Here is a 23,578-nt window from a genome sequence, read left to right as displayed (position 1 = left end):
ACGACCGCATTTGTCAGTGCGGCAGATACAGTGGGAGGGCACGGCACGGGCCACTTCCCCGCCGCTCGACTAACCAACACTACGCACACCAAGAAAATGGTGCCCCTGGGGTTGCTTTGAGCTCCAATGATAAGATAAATGTGACATGAGGGATACCACGCCAGGAGCGGATAAGGGCGAGTCGGGCACATGATGAGGAGGGAGTTTAACCATGCTGCGCGGGGTGTATAACACAGTATGTGGGACAGGTGGTGCTGGGGTTATAAGCCTGGGGTGTGCGGCGATGACACGACTCCGCTCACACGGCTCCTCTGACCTAGTCACGTAGGCTGGCACACTGGCCCGCCCTCACGACTGATCCCTCACCCTCCTGCTGTGTGGCCCTCACACTCCCCCGTCAGCCATCACCACCCACCCTTCTCACAACACCACCACCGTCAGCACCCACCCTAATACCAAAGGGGCTCCTAACGTCGCCACCACACAGTTGTAACCACTTGTAAAAAGTTGTGACTTCAACAGACGCGAGATTACATCGTCAGCTGAAAACACTGAGACAGTGAGCACGTCGGACGAACAGCTGCAAAAAAAAAAAAATAGGAATCATTCAGCATAAAAATTTCTCCCTCATTCAACAATTAACAAAACCAACGAGTGGAAATAACATCTCGTACTTGATCATCACAAGTAAGGTGGACCTAGCATGTGATATTACCAACTCAAACACCCTATACTCTGTTCACAACCTGACTGATGTAAAAACAAGCTTGGATGCTAAACCGCCTGGCTGGTCAGAACACGCTAAACAGTGGAGATGTGTTCCGTAATTTCAGTTGTAATAGTAAACAGATAAACTGTTTACTATTTACTTCCTCTATCATGCCTCTGTTCCTGCATGAAACACCTCCTTACTCACAGATAAATCTGTGAGATGTGTGCAACACAATGGTAAACCCGGCTGCTGAGTACCACAAGAGAGGAGGAATGTGTGAAGGACATGACCACTACAGTCCTCCATACATGCAACACACACACACACCAGCGAGAGGACAGCACAGAAGGTGTAGGTTAGAACAAGGAAGACGACCACTTTACAGGAGGCGAAGAGGAATTGCAGTTCCTCTAAAGAGGCCACAGTTCACCCAGCAAGGGGGAGGAGACCTGTCAGACGTGGACAATAAACCAAAAATGTCATATGAAAAGCAGGACGAAGAAGATGTTGAAAAAACAAAAACTCATTAAGAAATAATCCAAAATACTTTTACTCGTATGCACAACAAATCCAGAACCACAAACTCGATTGGGCCGCTCAAACCAGAAGCTATATTTACCGACGACTGCCAAGAGATGTGTGAGGTTCCAAAAAGGCCATATGAATCGCCACACAGCGAACCACAACCAACAGTAGAAAACATAAGACCCAACACACTTCATCCTGAACAGTAATGCCCCAAGTGTACACACAGCAGGTATCACCATATCAAGACAAGATGTCGAGTGGGCCACTGAGAGCATGCCCATGCACTCAGCACCAAGCCCGGACTCATGAAACTCGCAAAAAGAAATGCGAGACACCTCTAGTATGTCCACTACATATCCACGGCAGAAAAAGTGTCGATTCTGGCATCGTTCCCAAGAGTCTGAAACTGACCCACATCGTCACACTCCACGAAAGTGGAAGCAAAGCATTCCAAAAAGGACTATTGACCGACAGCACTGATATCAGGCATAATGAAGATCTTGGAAAGAGTCGTGAGAGGCCAGGTGAGTGAGGGTATGGAAGTAAACATTGTAGTACTTAACCCAGGACGGCATGGTATCTGGCCGGGAACATCCTGCCTCACTCAGCTCCTTCACCATTGTCATAGGATGATGGTTGAAGTTTTGGAAAACAAAGGAAATGCCGACGTGATGTACACAAGTTTTGCAAAAGCATTTGACAAATATGACCATGATGTCTTGGGTTATAAAACGCGGAAGATGGGAATAATTTGGAAAACTGTGAGATGGATGTACAACTTTGTAACTAACAGATCACAACACGTAGTTGTAAATCATGCCAACTCATTGCCTCTGTAGTAAAAAGCTCAGTCCCCCAAGGAAATGTACTTGCACCCCATCTGTTCTTCACTCTTATATCTGACATTCACGCAAACACGAGTCAAAAATCCTTATCATCCTTTTCAGACGATATACATATAAGAATGAAAATCACATTATCAAAAGATGCCACAAGACTTCCAAAACAAGACATAAACGAACTCTTAACTGGGAAACTGAGCCCAGCAGGGTTTTCAATGACAAGTTTCCACTCCTCCTGGGATGGGGAAAAGAAACAAATCAAAAGCGACGCAGAATACCGAACAGACACAGACGCTACCATAAACCAGATGAATAACGTGAAATACCTTTGAGTAATAATGTCAAACGACCTAACCTTTAGCGAAAACAAGAAAACAACGGTTGTCTCATGCAGAAGGACGGCAGGCTGGATCCTGCGGACCTTCAAGACAAGTGAAGAAAAATCAAGCTACTAATTCTACCACGAATTGTTGCGTTCTAACATCACCCTATAAAGGCTGGCGATATTGCGGATTTAGAAAGTGTTCAGAGATCTTTCACAGCTTATATGACTGTGGTAAAGGAACTAAATTACTGGTAACGACTGAATTCACTGAGACTATACTTCCTGGAGAGCAGACGGGAGGGGTGTATCATTACCAATACCTGGAAAATCCCAGAAGGAATGGTTCCCAAGTTATATTCGGAAATAACATCTTACTGGCACGACAGGCGTGGATGACTCTCTGAAATACTACTTCTGAAAACCAGAGGTGCGATAGGCACATAAAAAGAGGGAACACCTTAACATCCTGGTCCTAAGACTCTTCAACACCTCGCTATCTACCATCAGAAACAGCCTGGGATGCACGGTAGAGACGTTCAAGTGTGCACTGGACAAGTACCTACAAAGTGCACCAGACCAGCCAGGCTGTGGGGCTGTGACGGTCTGGAAATTCCACTTTTCTAGGGACTGATGCAAACAATCCTAGCTGGAAATAAACAATATCTGTCTACAAACACTAAAGTACAACAACAAACAATTAAAACAGTTAAATATAAAGACAATATGAACGTTCCCAATGTAGCAATATGTTTATTTTAATCGTGACCTTTCGTATTACCACGGTAGGTGACGTATTCCATATAATTTATATCAAGTTAATATTAGAAAGAGTTCCGTCAATTTTCAGAAAGATATTTCTCTATTATGTATATCTACATTACAATTTAACCTTAATATTTCTCCATTATATCTGTCTACATCACAATTTGATCTTAATATTTCTCCATTGTATTTATCGACATCACAATCTGACCTTAATATATCTCCATTATATTCATCTGCATCCTAATATGACCTTAATCCTTTCATAATTCTTTTTTAGTAACAGTAATATTTCTCATTTTCCAGGTGAGGACACCACACAGTCCAGCCATATTGAGAAAGCTTTCATTCATCAAACTCAAGATTGCTTCATAAACAGTAACCTCACTGGTGAGGACACAGTCAATGAACCAGCAGGTGATCTGTACCAAAATTTCCCTCAACCTTCAGAACCATCCGACCCTCCTAACATGTTGCTCAGTTCACAACACACTTCCTTGTGGCTTGTAAAGTGAGATTCAAGTCTGACTGTTCACTGTACAGCTAACCACTGACATAAATGTAATAACAGAACTGTAGTACAACCTTACTTTATTCACAATTCAGTCAGTACAACCTTACTTTATTCACAATCAGTCTGGTACACACACTAAGATATCAAATCTTTCCGGTGACAATTTATTGAAATCAGAGAGACATATAATGAGATAATCGAGTAGCATTTAATAACCACTGTGACAAAACGAAGATTGCGTTACCACCATTTATCTTATGAATCTCAAAAATATAGCCATTCCAATCTCAATAAATATTTTGGTATTTCTCAAAATTCATTTCAATTTTAGAAAAAAAGAGGATCTTTATTGACAAAATTAATCAGGGTTAGTCTTTATCTGTCTACTGGTATAATGCGTTACTAGGATCACAAGGTCATCCACGCCAAGTGTCGCAGTCATCCACGCCAAGTGCCACAGTCATCCACGCCAGGTGTCACAGTCATCCACGGCAAGTGTCGCAGTCATCCACGCCAAGTGTCACAGTCATCCACGCCAAGTTCCACAGTCATCCACGCCAAGTTCCACAGTCATCCACGCCAAGTGTCACAGTCATCCACGCCAAGTTCCACAGTCATCCACGCCAAGTGCCACAGTCATCCACGCCAAGTGCCACAATCATCCACGCCAAGTGCCACAATCATCCACGCCAAGTGCCACAATCATCCACGCCAAGTGCCACAATCATCCACGCCAAGTGCCACAGTCATCCACGTCAAGTGTCGAGGTGGCCACGTCAAGAGACCAGGCCAACCACGCCAAATTAATGAAAACTCGCAACACTTTCATTTTCTTCAAAAATCTTTCCTCTTCCTATTTTCTTTCTAATGACTCTGTGGATCCCCAGAGAGAAGTTAATGAAAGCACTCACGTTACATCCCACGTCAACCTGACTCACTGACCCCCCCTGGTGGCGCAACAGAGAATGACAACCACAGTGCTACACTGTGGTTTGGTCCCACCACATGGCTACACTGTGGTTGGTCCCACCACACGGCTACACTGTGGTTGGTCCCACCACACGGCTACACTGTGGTTGGTCCCACCACACGGCTACACTGTGGTTGGTCCCACCACACGGCTACACTGTGGTTGGTCCCACCACACGGCTACACTGTGGTTGGTCCCACCACAGGCTACACTGTGGTTGGTCCCACCACACGGCTACACTGTGGTTGGTCCCACCACACGGCTACACTGTGTTGTCCACCACACGGCTACACTGTGGTTGGTCCCACCACACACGCTACACTGTGGTTGGTCCCACCACACGGCTACACTGTGGTTAAGGACTTCCTCTACAATCGTCTTGAAAATACCAAATCGTGACCACTGCTACTACAACTACTATTACTACTACTACTACTACCACTATATATACTACTATTACCACTGACATCACTACTACCACTGCAATTACCACTACAGCTACTACTAATATTACTGTTACTGATAACAACAATAATAATAATAATAATAATAATAATAATAATAGTAATAATAATAATAATAATGTTATCTCTTCATAACCATCAAATGTTTCAAATATGCCTTTACACATATCCTAAACATGCCTAACCTCTACAGATTTTCTCTCTAAAAAGAAAATGCATTAGCGTCTACTGAGCTGGTGTGTTTGAGGCTACAGAGACAGAGGGCGTACTTACAGTGGCGTGCCGGTAGGGGGCGGGTACCGTCAACACGTACCTGTGGCCAGAGAAAACACGTTAAGCACCAGCTGCAATTTGACTTAAAAAACAACACATGCGAATTAAAAGACATATGACCACCACAGTCAAAAAGAACATTTAAAATACACAGTTAAAAAGAACATTTAAAATACACAGTTAAAAACATTTAAAATAAGACAGTTAAGAAGAACATTTAAAATAAGACAGTTAACAAGAACATTCAAAATAAGACAGTTAACAAGAACATTTAAAATAGGAGCATTTAAACACATAATGACAGGGTGTTGGACCCGGTCAATACACGAAGTTCGAGTTGGCCAGCCGCTGTCATCACCACACACCACACCACACTTCCCACTACACATTCCTCCACGCAACTCATGGCTAGAACCTCCCTATAAAGCATTTGTTGTCTTACTTGATCTCCAAACTTTTATTTGTATCAAAATATCTTCTCACGGACGTACGCGGGAGACTTATACTAAAAAGCAAAACCCACGTGAGCTGGAGGTGAGGTCATGTGAGATGCACAGCACTGGGTCAAGTACACAACACCTTAATCTACTCCCGTGACCCAGGGATAGTGAAGGCCAGACTGAACTTGAAACATTAAAAAAAAAAAAAAAAAAATTGCTCGGAAGAAAACGAACATGATAAGAAGGTAGACAATGTACGTTGATTATGAGGCCTGACATACACTGGTGTATGTGTGGCCGGTATGAAGAAGATATCAGGTCCAGCCTGCTATCTTAAGTGTCAATGAAACATACGATACAATTTGCAATCTTAGAGAGAGAGAGAGAGAGAGAGAGAGAGAGAGAGAGAGAGAGAGAGAGAGAGAGAGAGAGAGAGAGAGAGAGAGAGAGAGACTACAAAATGTATCAGACCAGCCAGGCTCGGGGGGGAGGGGGTTATGTAGGCCTGAGGGCGTCTTCCAACAGCTTGGTCGATCCAGAGACCATATCCACCAGTCTGGGCCCAGCCTGGACTATAGAAGAGAAGACCCCCCCAAGAAGACCATCACTAGGTATGGTCCACGGGCGCGCCCTGACCATTCCTAACATAGCTACCAAGTTGACAGACCACATGTGTATCATTATATTCATCCAAGTGACTCGGAAAGATTCTCACGCCTTGTATGGCGAAGACCATACGCTGTCGTTGGTGATAATCACCTCTATCGATGTTGGAGGAGGGAGGCCCTCACAGAAAACCTTCGAACTGAATTCCACCTTCCCAGGTCTCCTGCCGTGTGACAGGTCCAATATATAGCATGTCACCAGTGGCTGCTGGGTGGCAGGGTCACTGTAGGTGTGGGTGGAGGGTGGCGGGGTCACTGTAGGTACGGGTGGAGGGTGGCGGGGTCACTGTGGGTGCGGGTGGAGGGTCGTGGGGTCACTGTAGGTGCGGGTGGAGGGTGGCAGGGTCACTGTAGGTGCGGGTGGAGGGTGGCGGGGTCACTGTAGGTGCGGGTGGAGGGTGGCGGGGTCACTGTAGGTGCGGGTGGAGGGTGGCGGGGTCACTGTAGGTGTGGGTGGAGGGTGGTGGGGTCACTGTAGGTGCGGGTGGAGGGTGGCAGGGTCACTGTAGGTGCGGGTGGTGGGGTCACTGTAGGTGCGGGTGGAGGGTGGCAGGGTCACTGTAGGTGCGGGTGGAGGGTGGCGGGGTCACTGTAGGTGTGGGTGGAGGGTGGTGGGGTCACTGTAGGTGTGGGTGGAGTGTGGCGGGGTCACTGTAGGTGCGGGTGGAGGGTGGCGGGGTCACTGTAGGTGTGGGTGGAGTGTGGCGGGGTCACTGTAGGTGCGGGTGGAGGGTGGTGGGGTCACTGTAGGTGCGGGTTGAGGGTGGCAGGGTCACTGCAGGTGTGGGTGGAGTGTGGCGGTCACTGTTGGTGCGGGCGGAGGACGGCAGGGTCACTGTAGGTGTGGGTGGAGGGTGGCAGGGTCACTGTAGGTGCGGGTGGAGGGTGACAGGGTCACTGTAGGTGTGGGTGGAGGGTCGTGGGGTCACTGTAAGTGCGGGTGAAGGGTGGCGGGGTCACTGTAGGTGCGGGTGGAGGGTCGTGGGGTCACTGTAGGTGCGGGTGGAGGGTCGTGGGGTCACTGTATGTGTGGGTGGAGGATCGTGGAGTCACTGCAGGTTCGGATGGATTGTGGCAGGGTCACTGTAGGTGTGGATAGAGGGTGGCAGGGTCACTGTAGGTGTGGACAGAGGGTCGTGGGGTCACTGTAGGTGTGGGTAGAGGGTCGTGGGGTCACTGTAGGTGTGGGTAGAGGGTCGTGGGGTCACTGTAGGTGCGGGTAGAGGGTCGTGGGGTCACTGTAGGTGTGGGGTTACCACAGGTCATACTCACAACCTGCTCGACACAGTATACTGTAAACCGTAGCAGGCTGGCGCAGGGAGGCCACCCCCCCTGTGCCCTGGTGTAGACCGGGTCTCTACAGCTGACCAAGCCTGGCCAGCTGTGGCCTAGACGACTGGCCAGCTGTGGCCCAGACGACTGGCCACTGAGGTGGCCCACCGATACCCCACAGTAGACCTGAGAGAGGGGCCAGCAGTGGCCCAGATGTCTGGTCCAGCAAGTCCCCCCGAAACTAACCTGTCCACATGGCCGAGTGAGGTGGCCAGGAGAGCGACGAGCCAGGCCCGCCCTCACGCACGCACGCACACACACACACTGCCCCTGCCACACCACCGTCCGCCACCGATACCCCACAGTAGACCTGAGAGAGGGGCCAGCAGTGGCCCAGATGTCTGGTCCAGCAAGTCCCCCCGAAACTAACCTGTCCACATGGCCGAGTGAGGTGGCCAGGAGAGCGACGAGCCAGGCCCGCCCTCACGCACGCACGCACACACACACACTGCCCCTGCCACACCACCGTCCGCCACCACCGCCTCACCCACCACCACCACCACCACCACCACCACAGACGGTATTTATAGGTGTCCATCTGGGTGGTAATTACCATGGGTGTCAACTGTGGGAGAGGCGGCCGAGCACATCCATTTACCTTCATCAGCGGCGTGTCAATAACCTGCTCCGGTCCTCCCCCGGCCATAATGGCCTCACCCAAGGCTATCTTACACCACGATATTTCACCAGCCACCAGTGACGTGGTCATCACCCTCATCCTACCTCCCCCTGTGGTCATCACCCTCATCCTACCTCCCCCTGTGGTCATCACCCTCATCCTACCTTCCCCAGTGGTCATCACCCTCATCCTACCTCCCCCTGTGGTCATCACCCTCATCCTACCTCCCCCTGTGGTCATCACCCTCATCCTACCTCCCCCAGTGGTCATCACCCTCATCCTACCTTCCCCAGTGGTCATCACCCTCATCCTACCTCCCCTGTGGTCATCACCCTCACCTACCTCCCCTGTGGTCATCACCCTCATCCTACCTTCCCCAGTGGTCATCACCCTCATCCTACCTCCCCTGTGGTCATCACCCTCATCCTACCTTCCCCTGTGGTCATCACCCTCATCCTACCTCCCCTGTGGTCATCACCCTCATCCTACCTTCCCCTGTGGTCATCACCCTCATCCTACCTCCCCCTGTGGTCATCACCCTCATCCTACCTTCCCCTGTGGTCATCACCCTCATCCTACCTCCCCCTGTGGTCATCACCCTCATCCTACCTTCCCCTGTGGTCATCACCCTCATCCTACCTTCCCCTGTGGTCATCACCCTCATCCTACCTCCCCCTGTGGTCATCACCCTCATCCTACCTCCCCCTGTGGTCATCACCCTCACCCTACCTCCCCCTGTGGTCATCACCCTCATCCTACCTTCCCCTGTGGTCATCACCCTCATCCTACCTTCCCCAGTGGTCATCACCCTCACCCTACCTCCCCCTGTGGTCATCACCCTCATCCTACCTTCCCCAGTGGTCATCACCCTCATCCTACCTCCCCCTGTGGTCATCACCCTCATCCTACCTTCCCCAGTGGTCATCACCTCACCCTACCTCCCCTGTGGTCATCACCCTCATCCTACCTTCCCCAGTGGTCATCACCCTCATCCTACCTCCCCCTGTGGTCATCACCCTCATCCTACCTCCCCTGTGGTCATCACCCTCACCCTACCTCCCCCTGTGGTCATCACCCTCATCCTACCTCCCCCTGTGGTCATCACCCTCATCCTACCTCCCCCTGTGGTCATCACCCTCACCCTACCTCCCCCTGTGGTCATCACCCTCATCCTACCTCCCCAGTGGTCATCACCCTCATCCTACCTCCCCCTGTGGTCATCACCTCATCCTACTCCCCAGTGGTCATCACCTCACCCTACCTCCCCTGTGGTCATCACCCTCATCCTACCCCCCCAGTGGTCATCACCTCACCCTACCTCCCCCTGTGGTCATCACCCTCATCCTACCTCCCCCAGTGGTCATCACCCTCATCCTACCTCCCCCTGTGGTCATCACCCTCACCCTACCTTCCCCTGTGGTCATCACCCTCATCCTACCTCCCCCTGTAGTCATCACCCTCACCCTACCTCCCCCTGTAGTCATCACCCTCATCCTACCTCCCCCTGTGGTCATCACCCTCACCCTACCTTCCCCTGTGGTCATCACCCTCATCCTACCTCCCCTTGTGGTTATCACCCTCACCCTACCTTCCCCAGTGGTCGTGAACACATCACACATCCAAAACTTTGCAGTGACTACATAATTCACCCCGGGGGCAGGCACTGCCAGTGTTTTATGCAGTGCGACACAGTCACATGTGGCAGTGGCGACGCTCGTGTGCCTACACATCAGGGAATTCTACCGGCCATGAAGAACAAGATGAAGAACACGTGTTCAGAGGGTAAGATCTATACTCTAACCTGGGGAGCTAGTGTCATTATGGTTGTGGCTTCAATAATTACCATATTGTAAAGGGTCTGGTTAAGTTACGCTAGTGGCAAGCTGAAGCCACGACCCACTAGCTAACACCTGCGGACGAACGCACGGCCAGAGCCACCAACACTGTCCGAAGCGCCAAGTCTCGCTGGAACATCTGTATCAGCGATCCACTACCTCCATTTGTCACTACGTAATGTGAGCGGACCTGGCGTGAACGGTGGACATAAACTGTTCAGATGTTATTATTAAAAATGACTCAACTGCTTTACGTCCACACCCCGTGGCAATGTCTTGCCTCGTCCACCAGACACATGGGCACAACACTTGACTGCCACCTGTACTACATATATTACCCCACCTCTATATCTCTCACACATGAGAACCAGTGGGGAATCTATCATCGCATCTCACAATGCTTTATCAAGTTCGACCATCTACAAATCAAGTCATGTCTACAGAGTCCAATCATCACCTTGACGCCCCTCGTTGCCCAACTTGTGGAAACCATCATTCGACAGAAGACTACCGTACTTCCGTCATTCGACAGAAGACTACCGTACTTCCATCATTCGACAGAAGACTACCGTACTTCCGTCATTCGACACAAGACTACCGTACTTCCATCATTCGACAGCAGACTACCGTACTTCCGTCATTCGACAGAAGACTACCGTACTTCCATCATTCGACAGAAGACTACCGTACTTCCATCATTCGACAGAAGATTACCGTACTTCATCCAGACGGTCATCAACATCTCAACCAACGACTCGTAACATCGTTCGCTGCACAATCGCTGGTGTGTTTACAACGCAGCATGTACGACACCGGCAAACTAGCTCGTATTGACTATTTATATCAAAAAGAGTTTGACAATATAACACATCAAAGATTACTTACAAAATCTAACACATGATACTGTCGCTTAAGTACGTTGGAGGCTAGAGAACTGGCTGACTGGCCAGTGACTGAACAGTGACTGGTAACTGACGGTTTAACTGGTAAAGACGGTGGTCTGACGTCAGAAGCGGCGGCTTGCCCCAGGGATCAGACCTGGGATCTCCTCTCTTTCTGGAACAGATTAATGACACATACGATGAGGCTCTGCATATCAAACTATGCAGGCGGCCGTAATGAGGGAATCAGAGCAACGCCAGAGTGAACGTATACAACTGCAAGATACACCAAACCTATTTAATTACCTCCGTGAGGTGAAACTATAATATCGATAAGTGGAAAATGTCACACAAAAGAAATATAAATGGAAATAAACTGCATCAGCGACTCTGTTAAGCTGTGTGACGTAAATGAGGAACATGGTGGACGGGAGGCCGTCATGACGGAGCTGGCCTGAGGGAGAGTCATGACACAGGGCGTCAGGCACGGTGGCAGGGCAAGGCTTCCTAAGGCAGGACACTAGACCCTCCTTTGAGAATGGTGGAGCGTGGGGCACGCACGATACAGACACGGTCACCGAGACGAACCCAGCACCACAACAGTTGGTTATGAGCACGAGTGTGTGTGTGGCTCCCCCAGACCACATCTGTCATGTAACATTGCCCAGTAAACACACGCATCCAATTTCCCTGCTGCTAAATGTAATACGAGGGGATGATTTACGAAGCGCCGCTCTTCTGTGCTTGGAGGGCGAACGGTGGGGGGGTGAGGTGGGGTCAGGGGAGGTTGGCACCATGGCATGGTCACCAATAGCTGTTATGGGAAAGGTAAGAGGTCATAAATCTATACACCATGGTAGCGAGAAGGCTAAGGCCAGACCTGATCATAACAAGTTTTTACACGTATTATAACGTCAACATTTCCTCGAAAGACAAGAATGGGTCGAACAACTTTATATACACTATGTATATGGTCTTAATGACCATATACACTATGTATATGGTCTTAATGACCATATACACTATGTATACGGTCTTAATGACCAGGTACACTATGTATACGGTCTTAATTACCATATACACTATGTATATGGTCTAAAAGACCGTATACACTGTATACACTATGTATACGGTCTTAATGACCATATATACCATGTATATGGTCTTCATGAGAATCGTGACACGTTTAAGATACACCGTCGATTAACGTCACCTCACACACCACACTAGCGATAGGCCAGCCCGGCTCCAGCACGCCTGTGTTGCCTACTACATTCTTTGTTATATCTGATTTTCATTCTTTTTCATTCATCCTCAACTATCATGAAGTCAAGGTGTGAGCAACTGTCGACGGTAAGTTTCAAAGGTGATGAGAGAAACAATACGAGAGTTACAGAGATACGGAACTCACTCGCAGGCAGGACGGTACCCGGCATGGCGGCCCGGGCGGTGTGTGCATCCTTGCATATCCACAAGCACCTCCCTCCTCCAGAACCCTGGCTGCCCGCCTGGCTGGTGGCGGCTCTCGTCCAGGACTCGCTTATGAAAATGGAAACGCTCGTATGTGGGGCCTGGTGCCTGGCCAGCCACAAAGTGAACAGTTCAGAGACGGAAGCGGGTCAGTTTGTGGGCTACACAGTTCATACGTGATGCCATTCATCCCTCTACAATGTTGACACGTTTGCTACGTAAACCAGCCAAACGATCATGAATACACGATGTTTTCAGAGAACACGGGACTGAAACTGCCTTTTCATTTCAGCCTCACGTTAGCCAGGGCGATGAATGGATGGCGTCCGCGTACCCAACCACCTCACCACCTTCCCTACTCACTGATCACATTACTGCAGGCGGCGTGGTGGTGGTGGTGTGGGGGGCGGCGGGCGGGCTCCCTCCCTCTCCTTCCCAGTAGCGTATAGTGCAGCCTGGCGGACGCTCCTCGAGGAACACGGTCGGATATGCACGGGAGACTTAAGCGGCTCCGATCCCCTGTGGTAAGCGGCTCCGATCCCCTGTGGTAAGCGGCTCCGATCCCCTGTGGTGGAGGCAGATGATCAAGGGAAGGTCTACCATAATAGCTGGACTTTGATGGTCGGACGCAACCTCCGCTTGGCTTTGATGATGAGAGCCCATCACCTCGGGAATAATGCTGCTCCCAGGCCTCTAAAGACTAGTTACCTCGTACAGAGGGACCGTGTTTGTCTCGGTTTATTTCTTTATCAATTCATGTATCCGTGTTTACGTATGTGCAATCATCATCTTTTTCTTCAGCACGACTAGAAAAGTTCTACACAAGTTAGGCCTCGTTTCTTGAAATTTCTATCACACAACATTCCTCAAATGATATATACAATACGACTCTGGAACTCCACTTCTCAGCTTGTGTTTTTCAGGAAAATATACTGTAGCTCTGCCCTGGACGGAGAAAAAAATTAGGAAAAGGTTGGACGTTTTGCAAACGAAATATTGTTGTGTGAAATGTTTAATGAGGCGGGTTGATCACGGACGGAAGGGGAGAGAGAGAGAGAGAGAGAGAGAGAGAGAGAGAGAGAGAGAGAGAGAGAGAGAGAGAGAGAGAGAGAGAGAGAATGTGGTACTGACTACAGTATGATCAAGGGGTGATCAGAGTGTGCTGAAATGGTTCGGACACACGTAAGGAGCGAAGAAATACTGAGTAAGAGGATCTACGAGCAGGAATTGAAAGGAGCATGGGAGAGGGACAGATCGTGAAGGAGATGGGAAGATTGGAGCGAAGGAGGCCTGAATATTCAGGAAGGTGAGTGGCGTGCATAGAATAGAATGAAATGGATGAATATGCTATATGGGGGGCTGAAACAGAATACATAAAGTAGTGAAGGTAAGCCAACGGACAGCCTGCAGATGGTGTGTCGTGGTTTCAGCAGACTGTAGATGGAGCCACTGTTCGTTTGTTCCTGACGCTACCTCGCTAAGGCAGGAGGAGGAATATGGTATGTATGTGTATCTTCTTCCTTGTGTGTGTGTGTGTGTGTGTGTGTGTGTGTGTGTGTGTGTGTGTGTGTGTGTGTGTGCACAGAGCACAAAAACGATCTTCACACTTTCGAAGTGACATAATATGACATTTGGACGAAACAATCTGAGTGCATACCAGCCTCTTAAAGTTGACTGGTGATCACTGTGAGAGTTTTCGTTCACTGGTGTACTGATGGCTTCTGTGCTGGGTGTACACGGTCAGCCCACTCGCACTTCATAACCCCAGCGTTCTCAGAGTGTACTGCATGGAAGGTACCCAACACTTCGGCTGAATATTTTCAGGATAATCTCACACAGTTTCCTGTGCGGGTCCTCTTCCGTGTGAACAACCCGGTAATTCCAACCTCCAAGCTTTTATTACCCCCCCGGGTTCACAAGCCACCCTCCTCAACTGCCGTAAACATAAACCCCGGCATAACAATCACCCACACGGCGGAGGGTACTCTACTCGCTGCTGACCTGACCAGCTACGGGGGTTGAGTCTTACGACCCACAAACTCCTTACTTAAAGCTGAGCTTAAGAACGTGTTCAGCCAAGAGAATTATTTTTTCTTAATCATAAAAAAAAAGCTTGAAAGACATTCGCTATAACCTTAACGTTAACCCAAGCTAAGAATACCGACTTCATTTCAACGGAATACAACTATTATGGTCGCAGTCAGTTCGTATTTGAGACCATCGCTGGCTGGGCTGGGGTAGTGGTGGTGGCGGAGGGCGGCGCGATGCAGATGGCTGGCTGCCCGCATAACCATCCATTCTTCTGCAGTTTTGCCCACAACGCCGGGCACACTAAACTGATCCTCACGCTGTGGTGTTCCTGATGCTGGCGACGGCACAGCCTCCTAATGTGTCAAGTGTCGAGGGAGGAGTGTCTGCTACTGTCCCGATGTTGACGTTGAACTAACGTATCTATACTTGTAATGATAATAAAACGTTCCAGTGCCCCTGTTTGAATAGCTTATTCCTCTAGTAACCCTGTTCAAATAGGTAGCCCTGTTTAGGTGGCTAGTATAATCCTAGTACCCAGAAGCTAGTACAAGGTCCTAGCACCCAGGAGCTAGTACAATGTGCTAGTACCCAGCAGCTAGTACAAGGTCCTAGCACCCACAGCTAGTATAATGTCCTAGTACCCAGCAGCTAGTACAATGTGCTAGTACCCCGCAGCTAGTACAATGTCCTAGTACCCACAGATAGTACAATGTCCTAGCACCCACAGCTAGTAAAATGTCCTAGTACCCAGCAGATAGCACAATGTCCTAGCACCCACAGCTAGTACAATGTCCTAGCACCCAGCAGCTAGCACAATGTCCTAGCACCCAGTACAATGTCCTAGCACCCAGCAGCTAGTACGACGCTATTATAATCCAAGAATTCGCGCCACATCTCACGGGTCTTGGCTGGCTAAAAGCGTTCCTCCTCTTAAGGTTTTCCACTGCAGGATTCGGCCATTTACACCGGGGAAAAGGTTTCCGACGTTAATTCAAAAAGTAAAAGGCTTCTGGTGAGCCTCAGCCAAGTAAGAATACCAATTCTAAAAGTAATTCTCTGTCTCAGTCTCATCCTCCACCAAGTGGCAGTTCTTCTCCGTAAATCCACGGGGTCTCATGCCAGTCTTGGCTTTCCAGGCAATTTCGCCTTTCTAAATCCACGGATAAGCATAGAAATACCAATGTCCAGCAATAGAAAATGACCACTGGAACTAACCAGCAATAGAAAATCACCAATGAAACTAACCAGCAATAGAAAATGACCCCTGGAACTAACCAGCAATAGAAAATCACCAATGAAACTAACCAGCAATAGAAAATGACCCCTGGAACTAACCAGCAATAGAAAATGACCACTGAAACTAACCAGCAATAGAAAATGACCACTGAAACTAACCAGCAATAGAAAATGACCACTGAAACTAACCAGCAATAGAAAATGACCACTGAAACTAACCAGCAATAGAAAATGACCACTGAAACTAAACACCAGTGGAATCTCATGCACAAATTCTTACACGTATATCTGCATAGAAAATAAAGTTGACAGCAAGAGCATTAATATCCTTTTACTAAAACGCGAAAATCAATAAAGCTTTAGTAAGATAATCGTGAAAGCTTTATCAGAAATACAATAATTAAAGACCTACTAGAATGATAATCATTAAAAACTATATCAGAACGATAATTAATCTAGCTTTATTATTGTCATTAATGCTTCGTTAGAGCCAAAAATCAATCAAGAGTTATTCAATAAAGCTTTATCAATAAAACGAGTCAATAAAGCTATTCGTCTGTATCAGACGACGAACATTATGTTAATTCTAATATTCCACATCAAAATATAATCAACTGTGTCATCACTACAGTGGTTTACATGACCACACCAACACTTCGGGCGGTCTACATAAACTGCTGAATGTAGCGTCTCCAGCCACTCACCGCCAGCTGAGCCAGCTGACGATGCATACACTTGCAAACTTACATTCCCGAGTCTACAAATGACCTGGCTCGTCTCCTGTAAGTCTCGGCTTAAGTCTGTACACAGTGGCCAATACACGTACATGCTCGACCACAAGGCCAGACTCACAGCTCAACATTTACCATTTAACTTCAGCTCAACAGATCAACTATGGCAGTCCAAACACAAATTTCTGTACTTGTGACACCTTATACCCATCTTTAAAACTTACCGTCCAGCCTTCAATTCCGCTACTGTATCAAAACGCAATAACGGGGAAATGTATCCCCCTAAAAAAGAAAAAAAAATCTACATGATAAAAGAAAGAAGATACATAGATTTTCATAACTTTATCTTCACTACAACAATCAAGTCATAACTCAAAGTCATTCCCGGTGTACGTGACTTATTTGTTAATCTTGACACATTCACCTCTATCAATGCATGGAGTGACTGTACCTGATAACAACATACATCTGTCAACACCTGATAGCATTAACTGATAACTACCACTGTTGGCGTAATCCAAGACACCACACAACTCCTTACAGGAGCACAGTAACCTCCTCCACCTCCACAGGCAACAATCCCCAACACTCCAACAATATGACCACAACACATGTTAACCGGCGTTGGAGGGCTGGGGTGTGGCATGGGGGGGGTGACCTTTGATCTTCGGGGTCAAAGGCCATGACATGTGGTGCTCCACAAGGTGAAATGCACGGTGTGGACCCGTGTGTAATGCACGGTGTGGACCCGTGTGAAATGCAGGTGTGGACCCGTGTGTAATGCACGGTGTGGACCCGTGTGAAATGCACGGTGTGGACCCGTGTGTAATGCACGGTGTGGACCCGTGTGTAATGCACGGTGTGGACCCGTGTGTAATGCAAGGTGTGGACCCGTGTGTAATGCACGGTGTGGACCCGTGTGTAATGCAAGGTGTGGACCCGTGTGTAACGCACGGTGTGGACCCGTGTGTACAGCCTATCGTAAGATTCTCTCCATATCTACCGCTAACCTACCATCATACACGTGACCTCAACTCGCCTCGCATGGAGCCAGCAAGATCCTGTCAGTCGAGACGGTCGGTATTTAGCCGGAGGCCAAATATGATATCATGCCATCACTCCAATAATCTAATTAGCATGATATCACTGTGTAATGGTGGCAATGCTGAATAATTTGCATGTTATCACAGTAATTACATATTTGTACTGCACGGGGAGGGGGAGGTCCTACACTCGTGTGGCCCCCATCTCTTGAACTTTCTCAACTATCATCACTCAAACTTGTGAATGCTTTCCACTAAGTTGACTTTCTTCCTCTCCGACTCATACACCATAAAAGCAATTCAAATCTTTCGTCAGAAGTTTCTTGTTTGACTTCATGTTGTTCTCTGGTTGGTCAATGCTTGCATCTTACCACGAGATGGCCACTGTCTACGTCATCAAACTGATTCAGGAATGTGAAGGCTTGTGATCAGGTCACTCTTTTACTCTTCTCTCTTTCTTGTTGGACACATTTATGGTCTCTAACCTTTTTCGTGTGACTTATGACCTCTTAATTTCGATTCTAATGCTGTCCCTTCCTCAGGACCTTCTCCTTTAACTCTCCGTGTTTCTACAAGTGCGGTGACCACACCTGAGAAAAGCATTCTGGTTCTGACCGAAGGCACAATGAGAACACATGTTCCTGTGGAACCTTCTTCCCGGTCAGTGTGCATGGAGGTCACCCTAGCATCCTCCAGCAGTAGACCTCCTGCTTCAGTTAGTGTTCTCCCGGTGTGGGGCTCTGGTCTCCAGGCTTACGTAGGCTCAGTACAGAGTCACCCCCGGCCCCACACCCGAGGCCACGAGCTGACACGAAAGCCACCAGGTGTTGTCGTCCCTCCAACACTGACCAGCCACACTGATCGTCATACCAGCGGATCCCTGCTGCCAGCCACGTTTGCACACGCAATAAAGACAACCCAGTTTCGTTCCTTCCCCTCCAGCTCTCTCTCTCTCTCTCTCTCTCTCTCTCTCTCTCTCTCTCTCTCTCTCTCTCTCTCTCTCTCTCTCTCTCTCCTGGGTTCGAACCGGTCTCCTCTCGCTATACGAACCGGACACCAATATCTCACAGACACATCAACAGATGCGGACGTCGGGAAATACCTTATTCTTCCAACAAACAGTTATGAAAAGAAGACCATCTGGCTTGGGAGATGAAGGTGCTGAAAATCTGTCTCACCGGGACTATATAAGGTCCCCGCCACCAACCACTGCTGCACCACATCAAACTGAACCTCACACCTTACTGAACCCCCTCTGGCCGTGTGGCACCCTCGTTGTAGTACAAGAGGCGGGTGTACGGGACGGGAGGGAGACGAGCCCTCCTGACTGAAGGTAAGGGACGGGAAGTGTCATGCCAGAATGTCTGTACATACGCAGGGGAGACACCAGGGTGATGTGGACTCCTGCAGGGGAGACACCAGGGTGATGGGGCTCCTGCAGGGGAGACACCGGGGTGATGGGGGCTCCTGCAGGGGAGACACCAGGGTGATGGGGGCTCCTGCAGGGGAGACACCAGGGTGATGGGGCTCCTGCAGGGGAGACACCAGGGTGATGTGGGCTCCTGCAGGGGAGACACCAGGGTGATGGGGGCTCCTGCCATAGCCGGCAGACAGCGAGGAGCGTCGTCGCTAGTGTGAGGAGGGGAGGGTGACGGGTGATAACATGGACCATCTTCAGTACGGGGGAAGATACGATGGCTTCCCATACCAGGTCACGCCCTACCACCATACCAGGTCACGCCCTACAACCATACCACGTCACGCCCCACAACCATACCAGGTCACGCCCTACAACAATACCAGGTCACGCCCTACAATCATACCAGGTCACGCCCTACAATCATACCAGGTCACGCCCTACAACCATACCAGGTCACGCCCCACAACCATACCAGGTCACGCCCTACAACCATACCACGTCACGCCCCACAACCATACCAGGTCACGCCCTACAACCATACCAGGTCACGCCCTACAACCATACCAGGTCACGCCCTACAACCATCCAGACGAACTAATCCCTGAATGTACCCCCCCCCTCTCTCTCTCTCTCTCTCACACACACACACACACACAGCCACAGTTGTGTAAGTAATGTAGTACAACAGAAAGTCTGGTCGCTTCCAGGGGATGGAGCGGGGTAGAGGGTTGTAATTCCCGGTTGTAGCGACAGAGGTGGGCGAGCGTGTGTACACAGTAATCCTCCACACAAGGTAAAGGTGCGTCATATGAATAACTGGGGCACGAAGGGTCATTATCCCGGATCAACTCCTCAGATTCCCGCCGTATGATGATGAACGGTGAGTGCGTCTAGTAGCGACGTACAACGTTTTAGTCCCGGGTTAAAATGGATCCATTTTCAATGTTTCATATAAAGATCTGACGAATGCTTGTTTCTCTTTCGTTTTCTTTTTGACGTTAATTTTCCAATAATTCATTCTGGTACCATCAGGGTACGACACACTTGTACCATCAGGGTACGACACACTGGTACCATCAGGGTACGACACACTTGTACCATCAGGGTACGACACACTGGTACCATCAGGGTACGACACACTGGTACCATCAGGGTACGACACACTGGTACCATCAGGGTACGACACACTGGTACCATCAGGGTACGACACACTGGTACCATCAGGGTACGACACACTGGTACCATCAGGGTACGACACACTGGTACCATCAGGGTACGACACACGCACCTCTGATCTGTGTTCGTGTCAAGTGTTAGTTATGAGCACCAGAATCACTCAATGATACGTGAGAGAAGATAAACATGCATCAATGTTGATACATATATGCTTTTACGTACGCCGAGGCAGTCCAACGTCTGACTCACACTCACGCAAACTACATAATATATGTATCTATCTATCAATCTGTCTACGTGTGTGTGTGTGTGTGTGTGTGTGTGTGTGTGTGTGTGTGTGTGTGTGTGTGTGTGTGTGTGTGTGTACATGGAGTTACCCCACACGTCAAGGTCAAGTCACCTTGGGCGAGGCGGCATCATCCTTAAGAGAAAAATAATAATGAGTACATTCTGTATCGACGTGCTTCTCGCTGGGAAGGAATCCCTCACTTCCCTGTCACAGATTGCAGCGCAGCCTCGTGGTTGCAGGAGGCCACGGTGTACAGGGTGTACATCATTAACATATACCACATGAGAAGGAGGGAGGGAGGCTGGCGACCCACCCACAGTGGCCAGGATAGCTGCAGGAGGCCCCTGTGGTTGTCATGGTGACGCTGCTCACGCCGGGTGCTACCGGCCTACCTCAGGTTGTTACTGTCTTGTGCCGCCTGAACCATCAACCACATGCCACTACCACACACACACATCACACACACACACACACCACCACACCACCGGCAGCCATCACTCACCACACACACCACAACTCACACCTATCAAAGATGCCCAACGCACACAAGAAATGGGGACCCACGATTGTCAAACTCCCTCCACGTAATGTATAAATAGGTCATTACAAATACGTAACACACACACACACACACACCACACACACACACAGCAGGCACCAAGCTTGAGGACTGTATGCGTGAGAAGGGCTATGGAGACGACACCGCCCCTCATCTATCACCAGAGCCCCACACTAGAGAACAGTACAGCAGACCAAGCTGTCACCTGGCAATCATCGGGATAACCTCCCAGTACGTGGGTGAGGACGTACCTGGCCAGGTGGTCATACGTCACGTATGGCCACGACTCAAATACGCTTCCCAGGTTTGGTTCACCACACCTAAGTATGGACACAGACGTAAAAAAGAAGGTCCAGAGGAAGGAAACAAGAGATGGTAACTGAATTAAGAGAATTAAACATAAACAGAGAGAGAGAGAGAGAGAGAGAGAGAGAGAGAGAGAGAGAGAGAGAGAGAGAGAGAGAGAGAGAGAGAGAGAGAGAGTCAGTCAGTCTTAGTTACAGCCTAATGATGACACTGACGGCTTACTGCCTCTCAACCACCCAATTAAACTTTCCTAATTAGCATTCGGGAAATAAGCTTCAAGGTCGCAAATCAATTACTGACCATTAAAGGGTTAATTGCCTTTTGGGCGAAGCTTACATTCATCCCGAATGTAAAACAATCAATAAAAGTACATACAGTGAATAACCCAAGCATCACACGAGCTCAATGTATATTTGAATTAAAAAACACATGGTCGAAAACGGGCACTTAAGGTCAAATCATGTCACAGTGTATTATAATAATATCATTTCCTTTCGGGGTATCTATTGCCCCCCCAAGACTCTGCCTGTATATACAAGTACATCAAAATGACCTCAAGTCATACGTAATTAAATGATGCTGTTAATGATCCTCAGTAAACCCACTGCATCAAGAATATTAATTACTTCTCTGCAGGCGGGATAACTTGGCCAGACATGTACATATACTTGGCCCACAACTTCTGTCCGTACGCTCGTGTCTGCCTGTGTCTCACACTGCTACAGGGGTATGGAAGTCTTATACTACATGGCCACGTGTTGCTCTCCACCTACTCCGTCACCGTCAGTGACACCAGCAGTGACCTAGGCTGGTGACACCAGCAGTGACCCAGCCCCAGCAGCCTGGACACTGTCCTGGGCTGCGGGGGGAGGGAGGGAGGAAGACCCGTGAAGGCTTTCCCTGATACCCGCACATAATCATCTGCTCTCCACACAAGATCTGTCACAATTCTATTCCTTATCTTTTTTTCTTTCACACTATCAGTGTCCTGGTTTTTTTCCCCACTAGTATGATGTCATAAGGACGAGTGCGCTCCCTCACCTCGTCAATAATGCCAACGTGGTAAAAAAAAAAAAAAATAATCTTAAAAGAATGTTGAACGCCAGAGTTTTATTTTTCTTTAATGAGAATATGCAAGACTGGAGTCTGGCTCTGAGGCAGACGGCAGAAGCATATTCTCAATGGCTTTTCTGCAAGTTGGATGAAGGAAAATTGATTTCCGATACGCGTGTTTGTGTGAGCGGAGGACAGAGAGAGAGAGAGAGAGAGAGAGAGAGAGAGAGAGAGAGAGAGAGAGAGAGAGAGAGAGAGAGAGAGAGAGAGAGGCGCTCTCTTTAAGTAGTGTCCTGCCCGGCTGTGGACCGTGAGGAGTGAGGAGGTGCATCACTTGACGCTACTACATCTTCCTCATGCGTTGTGCTACGACGCCGCTCCTCCCACCGGCTGGGTGGGAGGAGCGGCTGCCTCCTCCTCCACCCTGAGGCACACCACACTGCGACCATTCTTGCCCGGAACCTTGCCACTGGGAAAGATTCCATTTCTTCTTTTCCACTCACTTCGGACCTCCTCGTTAACCCCCTGAGTTTATATGAAAATATTCCTCATTTCAGCTGGATGGCTCCCATTCCTCTCGATATCAAAAAGAATCATTATAAACATCACAGCACAGAGCAGAGTGCTGACTGAACCACTAGAGCTGAGTGAGGCAAGTGGCTTATCATACAAGACCCACGTGTATGTTGGCGTATGTGTTTATATGGCCTTTATTTAAACGTCCAGTGAGCTCTGACAGTCAAGGAAGGGCATGGTCTAGTCTTCTATACAAAGATAAAAATCTTATTCGACGTTAAAAAAACTCGCTTTTACGTGATGTAACAGAAGTGAGACAGTTTTAAAAGCACACGACGGGTTATAAAGATGTTACGTTGCTCCCAGGATGGGGCCTTATCCCCCGGTGGTCAACGGAGACGCCGTTACCGAGAGCTCTGTTGTGCTGTTCAAAAGAGTGCTAACAGGTGATAACAAGTTCCGTTGCAATGAGCGGCGGCGGTGGTGGTCGGAGTTAACGCGCATGCGTGCGCATCACACTGTCATACATACGATGGATCACTTAACTGCCAGTTTGTCCTGACTGACATCTTTATTTAAACATTTG

The 23,578-nt window shown here is 48.8% G+C and overlaps 1 protein-coding gene across 10 annotated transcripts in view; it reads right to left on the bottom strand.

Moving 5' to 3' along the window:
- pins (G-protein-signaling modulator pins) overlaps positions 1 to 23,578 on the bottom strand; it is a 281,528-nt gene that overhangs the window by 73,669 nt on the left and 184,281 nt on the right. For 6 of the 10 annotated variants that reach the window (XM_071672591.1, XM_071672592.1, XM_071672590.1 and 3 more), the window contains one exon: positions 5,391 to 5,430. The exons of the other annotated variants lie outside the window; for them this stretch is intronic. The gene's annotated coding sequence lies outside the window, so the exon portion shown is untranslated. The remainder of the gene's footprint in view (positions 1 to 5,390; positions 5,431 to 23,578) is intronic. 10 annotated transcript variants of the gene reach the window in all.

This window comes from Panulirus ornatus, chromosome 17 (genome assembly GCF_036320965.1).
Source record: "Panulirus ornatus isolate Po-2019 chromosome 17, ASM3632096v1, whole genome shotgun sequence".
Lineage (NCBI taxonomy): Eukaryota > Metazoa > Arthropoda > Malacostraca > Decapoda > Palinuridae > Panulirus > Panulirus ornatus.
This window is presented reverse-complemented; position numbering and strand designations above follow the sequence as displayed.